Below are 10,773 nucleotides of genomic sequence, written 5' to 3'. Positions count from 1 at the left end.
CCCGTCTTTAACATTCCACTTTTCTTGATGGCAGTCGGTAACAACATCATTTCGTTGTCGGTAGTCACCTCTTTGGGTGCACAACCGATGCTACGAGGGTAGAAGTGTGTGTAAACTTTGACGAGACGTGATAACATGTCGTTGAAATTGAGACTGAGTTTGTTGATGTGGAAAATACTTCCTCATACGTTATTTTAAAGCTGTTTGAAAATGCTCCGCTATACCAACGTTCGTTTCGGGATTCTCAAAGTGAAATAATGAATGTGTTAATTTTCAATTCCTTTTGAAAAGCTTGGTTCAGAACTTGGGTTATTGGTCTCTTCGCCATCGTAGAGGGTGACGACCGCATTGTTTCAAACCAGTATTAAAGCTTGTATTACCTCGAAACATATCATGTAAGCAAACAAAAACAAAATGACCATTTGTAACCATGATTGCATGTTGCAAAATGAGAGAAATCAACAAAATCGGCTTGCCATAGGTTATCGTTTCCAAACCTTTTTGGTTTCATCAAATGGTTTTGTGATTAGTATACGTCTTATGTTGTTGAGACCATCTTTGCACCTCTCGTAAACGTGCATATACAGTATTTCCTAACTTTTGACAATCTTATCTTTTGTCAATCACTTTCAGAGAAGAGGAAGACGGAAGATGTAACAATTTACATGGTGTAAATAATTATTAGAATACCATCGACGACACGAAATACTGTAAGCCTAGGACTCAGGTTCAAAGAACGTTACATGTGAAGAATTTGAAATAAAAAAACACATAATACATAAATGAGACACAACATCACAAAAGCTGAATATAAACAAGTCTATTTACAACACTGTATATCAAGGTGCGCCCTGTGCAATGCAGGTACAAACACAAGTGTCCTTTTAGTCTCAACACAATTTAAAATGTCTAATTTCTCCTTAAGGAATGGTGTTTCTGACTCATACGTTTCGATGTGTACGCGAGCACTGTCCTGAACGTGTAATATGTCTTCTTCTTTTGTGTCGGGTTCTTCCATCACTTTTTCTAACGTTGTCTCAAATGTTAAATTCACTTCTAGCACTTGCTGAAGTTAACTTCTTGGACCAATTTCAATCTTTGGCATAGACATACACTTCTTGTGTCTAAGCATTGAAGAGAATACGTTTCCAGTCACGTACATCTTTCCAGTGCTGATGTACATCACAAGCTACGCACACTTATTGCTAGGCATAAAAAGTCAATAAAATGCAACGAATCTTTTCTTCGCATAAAAGTATTGATGAGAAATCGGAACAGGTTTGACAGAATGAGTGTCTCGTGAACATTTAAAGTTAAAGAGATCACGATGTCTTTTTACATGTACTATCCACAGATTGTTCACAACGAATCGGCTGAGAAATAAACTTAGAGAAATGTAGTCACTAACACGAATGCTAGACATCTCCCAAACATTCATTGGAAAATGTGGTGATGGAAACAATTGTAAAAGGTTTGGCAATCCTCTACTGACTTCCTTCAACGGAATCTGTTGCAACACAATCGACAAAAGTCGATGCATCGTAAGCGTTTGTATAAAAGTCGCCTGTTGTGTGTGTCATATAGTCTCTAAAATATTAGTTTTCGCATAATGTGGAAACGACAACAGTTTGAAAATGGAGAAACGAATTGTATGTAAATGCATTCCAGCAGCTGAGAATGAAGATTCCTAATGTCCTCTTATCAGCTATTCATTTGCAAGAATGTCTTTCTATTTGACGAAATAGTAGTACTTAATATTCGTGGCATCTTTTAAGCAAAAATGTCTTAGTCACGTTCATATCCCACGTCTTGAGGAAGTTTCGGCATGAGCTAACACAACATTTAGATCGCCCACCTCAAATGCGGAAGGTCGCGAGTTTGAACCCAGGCAGAGTCATACCAAAGACGTATAAAAATGGTACTTTCAGCTGCCTCGCTTGGCGCTCAGTACTAAGAGGTTAGTGCTGGGACTGGTAGGCTTAGTGTCAGGATAATGTGGGACATTATTCTGCATCTCCGCGGCATGATACCCCAGTGCTAGACATCACTATAAACTTCCACACTGCAGACATCGTAGCGATATAACTGAAACATTATTAAAGCTACGTTAAAAATCTAAACCACACACACACACACACAAATAATCAGCTCTTGCATGTCAACGATTCTAAATAATCTACTGCAGCGGAAACTTTATCCGGATTAACACTTTTGGCTAACAATTCATACATACCAGTATGTAATACGCTTCAGAGATTTTCTGTGCTTCCCGCTTAGTCGGATTAAAATCCGTTACCCTAGTCAGATGTTTTGTTCTCCCCTCCAGCGTCATCAAATCTTCATATTCTAAACGGACTTGATTAAAAAAGGTCTTTTGTTGATGTTATGTCGCAATTGTTATTGCTTTGAAAATATGTTTGGCTGACGATCCTATCAATGCAATCATGATCCCTCTTGAGCGCATCCTACTCCTCTTTACGCCCAAATTTATGTCGTTTGATATACTCGCTTCTCATGATATTGTATACAACATCAGGATGAAGATCGTTGATGAAGGTCTGAATGTGTTTCTGAAATGAGATGACAGTGGCTGTAGCCCATTCGTTTCCTGAATCAGACGCTGTAAGATGATGAGATAAATCAAATAGGCTTTCTAAAAGGCTGTAAATTCCGATGAGGCACACACCGAGAACTCTGAGCTGTAGTCTGTTCTTCCTGCTAAGATGGGTATATGTCCGTTATTATTTTTAGCACGGCGTGCTTTCTTGTACGGTATTGTGGTCACATTAGTGTCTGATACAGGTGGGTAATGAGTGACAATGGGCCTTGTCCTGCTAACAGAGAAACAGTTCCATTGACGGTTCCGCCCCACAACGATAATTTAGTGTTGCCCAGCGACATAATCTGAGAATAACAAATCATTTGCGTGTTACCGGTGAAGTCAGCGGCCACATGGTAGTTAATCTCGATAACACCTGGTTGGACATTAAAGTCGGTTTCGTAAGCGTGATACCCGTGTTGGTTACCATAAACATGGTTGCATAATGTTTATTGTTGACCCTTAAACTTTCAGCGGAGGTTTGTATTGTGATGGGTGTGTAAGCTATTGCAGCGTCTCTGTCGATCCAGATTGGCCTGTCGTTGGTCCCAAAATGATACATCATGATCCTGTTGTTTAGCTTGTTATACACTAATACCTGCCTAGGATTTTGTGAGGTAGTTCCATAAACAGGCGAAGATTTGACTAAATCCGCTAAATCCTGTTCTGTGATCGATAACGTGCCCGCCACCGACACATTTCCAGAGATTCCCCACCAATTTCCCTGTATTTATGAGTTAACGCCACCTCAAGATCTGCCGAACCGCCTGGGAGGACACGAGGGCCTGACCGGAAGCCGGTATAAAACCTTACCGCAAATATAATTGTTTCCCGTCATCTCACCCCCAGACAGTAATAATTTGGTTTGGTATAATCAAACCACGTGGGACCACCTTGCATCATCATGTCTCCGGTGCGCTTGATTTTTTTGTTCAGCTCTTCGTGGAGTCCCAACTAATGAGGCAAATGTTGTGTAGGACATTAATTATAAAAGAAAAATGAACCTCATTATTTTGATTCCAAACAAAAAAGAAGCATAATCGTCATTTTTTTCGCTTTTTGACTGTTATTATATGATCGTAGATCCTATCGCCCGCGCTAAAAATAATTTTGTTAATGACTTTTACCGTTAAATAACATGTCAATTTACAACCGGGCTGTGATTTGCACGATCATCCCTCGGCAGAACAAATGCCAGACGCTAGCTGAGTTCAATCATTCATTATGCAGTGCAGCTACTGCGAGCGCGTCGTACACAGAGGAAAACGATCTCGTATTTACAATTACCGTGCCTACCGAGATATGTCCAGTCAAAGAGGTGCAGGATGCCGACGGTCATCAGATTATCGTGTTTGACCATATCAAAATCAACCGCGATAACATGACAAAACTTTTGCGAATATTTTCGTTTTCACATAGCAAGCACTACAGCTGTATTTATTGTCGAAACACTGGTTGTTTTGTGCCTTTATTCGGCTTGGACAATCATCGATATCTTTTAACAAATCCTCTTCGACAGGTTCTGGCAACAATTCTGTATCCGGAAGGTTTTGGTGATCAAACTTTGCTTTATTCATTTTGATACCTATGAAATTTATTTAATTGGAAAAAACATGCAATTAAAAAAACAGTAATATTATAAGCAACGGAGTTCAGACAACGATTCTAGACCTTTGCGGGCTTTGACATGTGTTTTTACGCGTTGTTTGAAGACCTTTTTCCGACCGATGATATCGCTGCCAAATCGGAAGCAGATATACGAAGTTTTAGCCTCACAGTTGGAGGAACATCGCAGCATAATATTTAACGTGATTCTACAGGTGGTTTTTAGCAAGTTTGTGGAAGATGAAATCGAGTCTTTTTGTTACACTGCACCGAGCGCTTTTTAATGCCATGGACGTGGATGTAAAATCGCTTTACGAAAACTTAGATGAGGATATCAAGAAATTTCAGAGATACGGTTCTGGCTGGGTAATGGTGGGTGTGACAAAATTAGTGGTGAACACGGTCAAGTATAATTCGTTCAAGGCATGCAGAGTTGTATTAATGTTCAAAACAACGACAAGTGTTTTTTGTGGGCGGTGTTATCAGCACTTTATCCTGCGCAGAGAAATCCAGAAATCATGAATCATTATAAAGCATATCAGAACACGCTCGATTTCACAGGAATTCAATTTCCAGTTCAGGTAGAGGATATTACCATATTTGAAAAACTAAATAACATCGTCATCAATTTGTATGGTATCAACATCAATTTGTGTGGTATCAAAGGGCACTGCAGCATCATTTATCCGCTCACTTTAGCCGGCATCAGAACACCGGGTGGTAGCATCGATCTCTTATACGTTAATAAAGATGACAAGGACTGGAATCAATTTGTTTTCGAGGATCATGAGCGGACAAGTGTTAAAAGAAGCAGTGCCAAATGTTGTGTTTTTGGTGGATGGGAGTGGGAGTTGTTTAGTGTTTTTTTTTATGTTTAACATGTTTTACAGTTCATAAAAAGTAATTGATCATGGCCTCGATTGTGTCAGCCTCATGGCGATGAAAAAATAACCTTGAAAACCTTTGACTGCAGTCACGAGTTCCTTTTGTGGTGGGCGCCGATTTCGAACTGTTGATATCACCTTTTCCTGTTCAAGAAAACGACGAGACCACTGACATATCATGTAGGATCCAGTATCAGGAACATGTGCATTGCAGGTTTGCATGCAAGATCGTGTACGATAATGAAAATTATAATTCTGGAGTGAAATTGTATCGTGGACCGGATAGCATCTGGAGATTCTAGAATCAATTTTACAGGTTACGATGATTTGTACACATGACAAAATCGATTTCTAACGCGGTGTGAATTTGTTGATCAGCTACAAATTTCTGCGTGGTGTCCAGGGTCATCGGGATCGCGACAGGGATCATTGTGATTACACTGGCATATATGGAGGGGCTAATCATAATGCGTGTAATGTTGCATTTTTAGAAACCTTTTTTTGTTACTCTGGTGATGCTTAATTTGCAAGGGTACGATTCGCACATGATCATGAAATGTTTTGGAAAGTTTTGGCAATGATTCTGACCTGAAGGTTATTGGAAAATTTAAAGACGATACAAACTCGTAGCCCATGGCAGAATTTGTCGGATTGCGGAGTAAAATATACTCTGTCAGATTAGCAGGTGGTGATGTCCAAAAAGCTCGCTTAGGGAATAAAATAATGTCGTCAAAAAGTTTCTGACGCTCGATCATCATACAGCAGGTTTATGATGATTTAAACCGTTTCCTATAATGAACACGATCAGATCACATTGTCATAATCTGTTTACATATTCGCTCAACAAAGTGGGTTTGTATTGTTATAATATTATTGAAGATGGTATTACAACTTTGTTACATGGGAATACGGATCCTTTACTGGTTGATCTCGGATAGATGTGAACAAAAGTAAGTGACATTAGCGGTAGTCGAGGCACGAGTTTCACGGGGAAGGGAGATGCTGGTCCCGGCACCTGACATTGATCAAAATAAACTTATCATATTGTGTTCCTAGAACCACCCAATCACATAATCGGATTGATGTAAACACCGGCGGCAGTCGAGGTGGGATGGCCGAAAACGTGTGTTCTGACCGAGACCAGGCATGGGAGCATGGGTATAACATCACAGCACAACGAACCTGTTTATCATATGATGTCATGTAATGTGCCCGGAACTGCCAAATTACATACTACTCCTGCTCTTTAGGAGTTTTTTCAAGTACATTATTTTCAGGGGCAATTCCACATCGAAAGTTTTCTCTAGGAATAGTGACATCAGAACAACCAACCACGTCGAATGCATTCATAAGTAAAACTAATCTGTTGGACAATTATCTTTTGCAGGTTATCTGAAAAATGAAGAATAACCAGAAGAGCAATGAACTAAAAGTAACTGAAAGCTTTATAAAGGAGTGACATCACTATCATCATACAACAGAGGGGATAGGGGCATCGCAAGTTGCTGAGCTGGATGGTTTACGCCACAAAAGCCTTTCTCTAAATAAAATTTTGCTGTGGAGACATCAATGTTATTGGTTTTCGCTGAAAAAGATTTGATCTTCGATATCAGAAATTACTAGAATGAAATATTATGCGATCCAAGGAAATATTAACGGAATTTTATAATGAAGACATAAAGATGACAAAATTGATGACTATACATTCCTAACACTTTACGTATGTTGCATGCATGCCATACCTATCGATGAATAGGACTCGTTCTATGTGTTGACCTACTTAGCAAGTTAAGTATATAACAAACTTATTTGTATCTACTTCTTTATCTGAATCGATCGAATAACCACGTGTTCAATGTTGGCATCTTTAAATTAACACATCCTAGATACGATGTTCAAAATAAATCTTTAGATCATTTACACAAAGCGTTAGCAATTTTATTTTCCATTGTGACCTTCTACCCTCGCATTATTTTTAATGCGCACATTTTGTCATAAATTCGCAAATTCGGGTCTCGTATGATATTGATCACACCTTTTATTTTGTAATTACGATGCATGTTTGTAATATGGTTAACAATCGGCTGAAATTATATTTTGACGTTTTACAAATATAATTTACTCCTCGACATTGGTGGTTGTTTACCATTGGTATGAATTATTCGCCGTCCGTAAAAAATTAAAATCAGGTAAAACAAAAAGTAACACTACATTTCTCATCCACCACACCACATATACAATCCATCACCCGTTAATAGTAGTAAAAAATTATAAAAATATCGTGAACTGTAGTGGAGAATGAGAAAATCCGGAACATAAATGTTAAAATAGTTTAGACTAGAAGTAGCATTAAAATTATGAAACTAGTAGCATTAAAATTAAGAAACTGTACCAGACTTTCGTTAAAGGCTTAAAATTATCTCGAATTTTTTTTTTTTTTTTAAGAAACAATTGGCCAAGACTAAAATTAGTACTGAAATTCCGAAACGCATACCAACTTGAGCGGAATCTGACGAATGTCCGCAAAGAATTCAAAGTATGGCCGAGGCTAAGATTATAATACAATTTCAAAATTAATACATAATTTAGCTTCGACTATAAATCAAATTTTCTCTGAAATATAAACAATTTTAAAATATTTGTTGCAAATTCTCAAACATTTTTAAAACTACGAAATCTACAAATTTAGTTTTCTCACAATAAAAAGGGTAGTGTGTAAATGAAGGAGATGAAATCGTAAAAACAGCATATTCATAACCTAATATCCAACACCCAGTATTCACAATGCAAAATACCTTGTGTAGTGGCTAAGTGTATGTGTGATTTGGATTTTTAACGTAGCCTTAGATCTATATTAGTAGCATCGAAGTATGTGATACCATCACAAAACGGCAATGGTAGATGCACGTAGAAAGGATATGAAGATCGGTAAAGTCTTATGCGATTCTGAGTCAAAAATACCAACTTTTCTATTTTGCATTTTCATACATTTGTGTTGGCACAGATCGATATAGACTGATGAGAAACCGATAGATTGATATAACATTTCTTAACACAGGTGGTTCTTTACAATTTGCATAACTTATTTGCTTGTATCAAAACCATTAAAAAAAACGCCAACGGTAGACGCACGTAGCAAGGATATGAAGATCGGTAAAGTCTTAAGGGAGGATACTGAGCCAAAAATACCAACTTTTTATTTTGCTCTATCACAAATTTCTATTGGAACATATCGAATTAAACTGATGAGAAACCTATCAATTTATATCAAATTTGTCAACATCGGTAATTTTTTACAATTTATATTACTTACTTGCTTCTATGGAAAGCGCTTGTATAGGAAGGCATTGGGCGCACGGACAAGCATATGAAGACGTACTTAAAAGATTCATACACATATTATATACTGTTGTATAACTTTACTTATGTGCTTCAAATATACAGTATTAGCAGCAAAATATGTGCTACCATCTCAGAAGGGGAAGGGTAGACACACGTAACAAGGATAAGAAGATCAGTAAAGTCTCATGCGATCATGAGTCATAAAAACAAATTTTTTATTTTTGCATTTTAAAACATCTTTTCGGCACAGATCGATTTAGACTGATGAGAAACTTATAAAGTAAAATCAATCTGTTTTCAAAATTGGGTTATTTACGATTGGTATTACTTATTCGCCTATATGGAAAACGTTCGGATAGGAAAGCGTTAGGCGCACGGACAAAGAAATGAAAAGGTACTTGATAAGATGCATACACATATATTTTTTAATAGCTTTTCATATATTTTTCAAATCTATAGCAGTAGTATCGAAGTATGTGGAACCATCGCAAAACGGCAATGGTAGATGCACGTAGCACGATCAGGAAGATCAGTTGAGTCTGAAGCGATTCTGAGTCAAAAATACCAACTTTTCTATTTTGCATTTTCACACATTTCTTTTGGCACACATCTGTTTAGACTGATGAGAAACCTATAAATTGATATCAAATTTGTTAACATCGGTGGTTCTTTACAATTGGGATGACTTCTTTGCTTATACAGAAACCATCGAAAAACGGCAAGGGTAGAGGCGCGTAGCAAGGATATGAAGATCGGTAAGTCGCAATCGATACCGAGTCAAAAAAGCAGCTTTCAAGGTAACATTTTCACACATTTCTATTGGAACGGATCGTTTTAGACTAATGAGAAACCAATAAATGGATATCAAATATGTCAAAATCTGTGTTGATATCAGATTTGTCTAAATAAGGGTGTCACAGAATAAGGCAAAGAAATAACTTGGTTTTGTCTTAAAAACAATTAGACTATTTCTCGTTGTACATACGTACGTTATATAGGGTGAATGTGTTTTTCCAGGTAAGCGACTGTATTACATGTACCTAGCCACAGATTACTTGTGTCAGGTATCATGACTAACATGAGGTGCACGGGTATTTTACCCCGACTTGTACTCACTCTCCTATGGATTTAAGTAAGACGAATCACGAAAAACCACACTGGTCATTTTTGGATCACGTCAAGGAGTATACACTCTCCTTTATTCTCCAGCCATAGGGATAAGTGTTAAATTTACATTCTATTTATTTGATAGGCGAAGCTTATTCGGTTTGTACTGTGTTATCGCGTAATAATGTTTATTACAACGCAGATTTTTAAAAGTAATATCATATATATAGAAATTATGCATAAACTATTATGTCCCATTTGGTTTTATTATAGCTGCGTCTGTGCGTCTGCGTATGTGAATCTGTAGCTGCGTCTGCGTCTGTGCATCTGTGTCTGTGTTGGAAGCTGTTTCTGTATTGGAAGATGATTCTGACTGTGTTGGTAGCTGACTGTTATAGTAGCTGACTATTATGGTAGCTGACCGTGTCTGTAGCCGTGAATGTATATGAAATGTTATTGTGAATATAACTAGAGCGGTCCGAAGCTGTACGAAGCAGTCTAAAGTTTCTTGGAGTCATCTGGAGCTTCCAGAACAACGCTGTCTGTTGTAATAAGATTATTGTGAATCTTAGTCGTGATAAGATTATTGTGAATCTTAGTCGTGATAAGATTATTGTGAATCTTAGTCGTGATAAGATTATTGTGAATCTTAGTCGTGATAAGATTGTTTTGTATCTTAGTCGTGATAAGATTGTTTTGAATCTTTAGTTGTGTCAAAGATTATTGTGAATCTTTAGTTGTTTCAAAAGACTATTTTGAATCTTTAGTTGTTTCAAAGACTATTTTGAATCTTTATAATTTTGTTCTTGTTGAACAACATACTGTTTAAGGGGTAAGTGCAGTCCATGAGGGTTCATGGATCTGCACTTCATTTTATTCAATATTTGTTTTGTTTATTTTCAATTGTATTTTTTTTACATCATATATTTATCATTATTAACTCATTCATAAAATTCCATCTTTCTTACATTGTGTTTGGCTTGTTCATTTCGTCCAAAAACCCACTCGGTTACAATTCTGTGACAAACTCTCACAGAATAAAAGAAAAATAACTACTTTCGATATTTACACCGGTAATACCGCAATTTGGATTTTCTATATTAAAAAAAAATTTATCCAAATTTTTAATCATGTCCTACTCAAGTAGTCTGCTCCTATATTCTCAACCCCTCTTATTGCCTCTACACGGAAGCGATATGGTTGTAGTGTCATCGCCCAACACATCAATCGAGCGTT

The sequence above is a fragment of the Sinohyriopsis cumingii genome, chromosome 12 (genome assembly GCF_028554795.1).
Source record: "Sinohyriopsis cumingii isolate HCF-2022 chromosome 12, ASM2855479v2, whole genome shotgun sequence".
NCBI classification, from domain to species: domain Eukaryota; kingdom Metazoa; phylum Mollusca; class Bivalvia; order Unionida; family Unionidae; genus Sinohyriopsis; species Sinohyriopsis cumingii.
Note: the sequence above shows the minus strand (reverse complement) of the source record.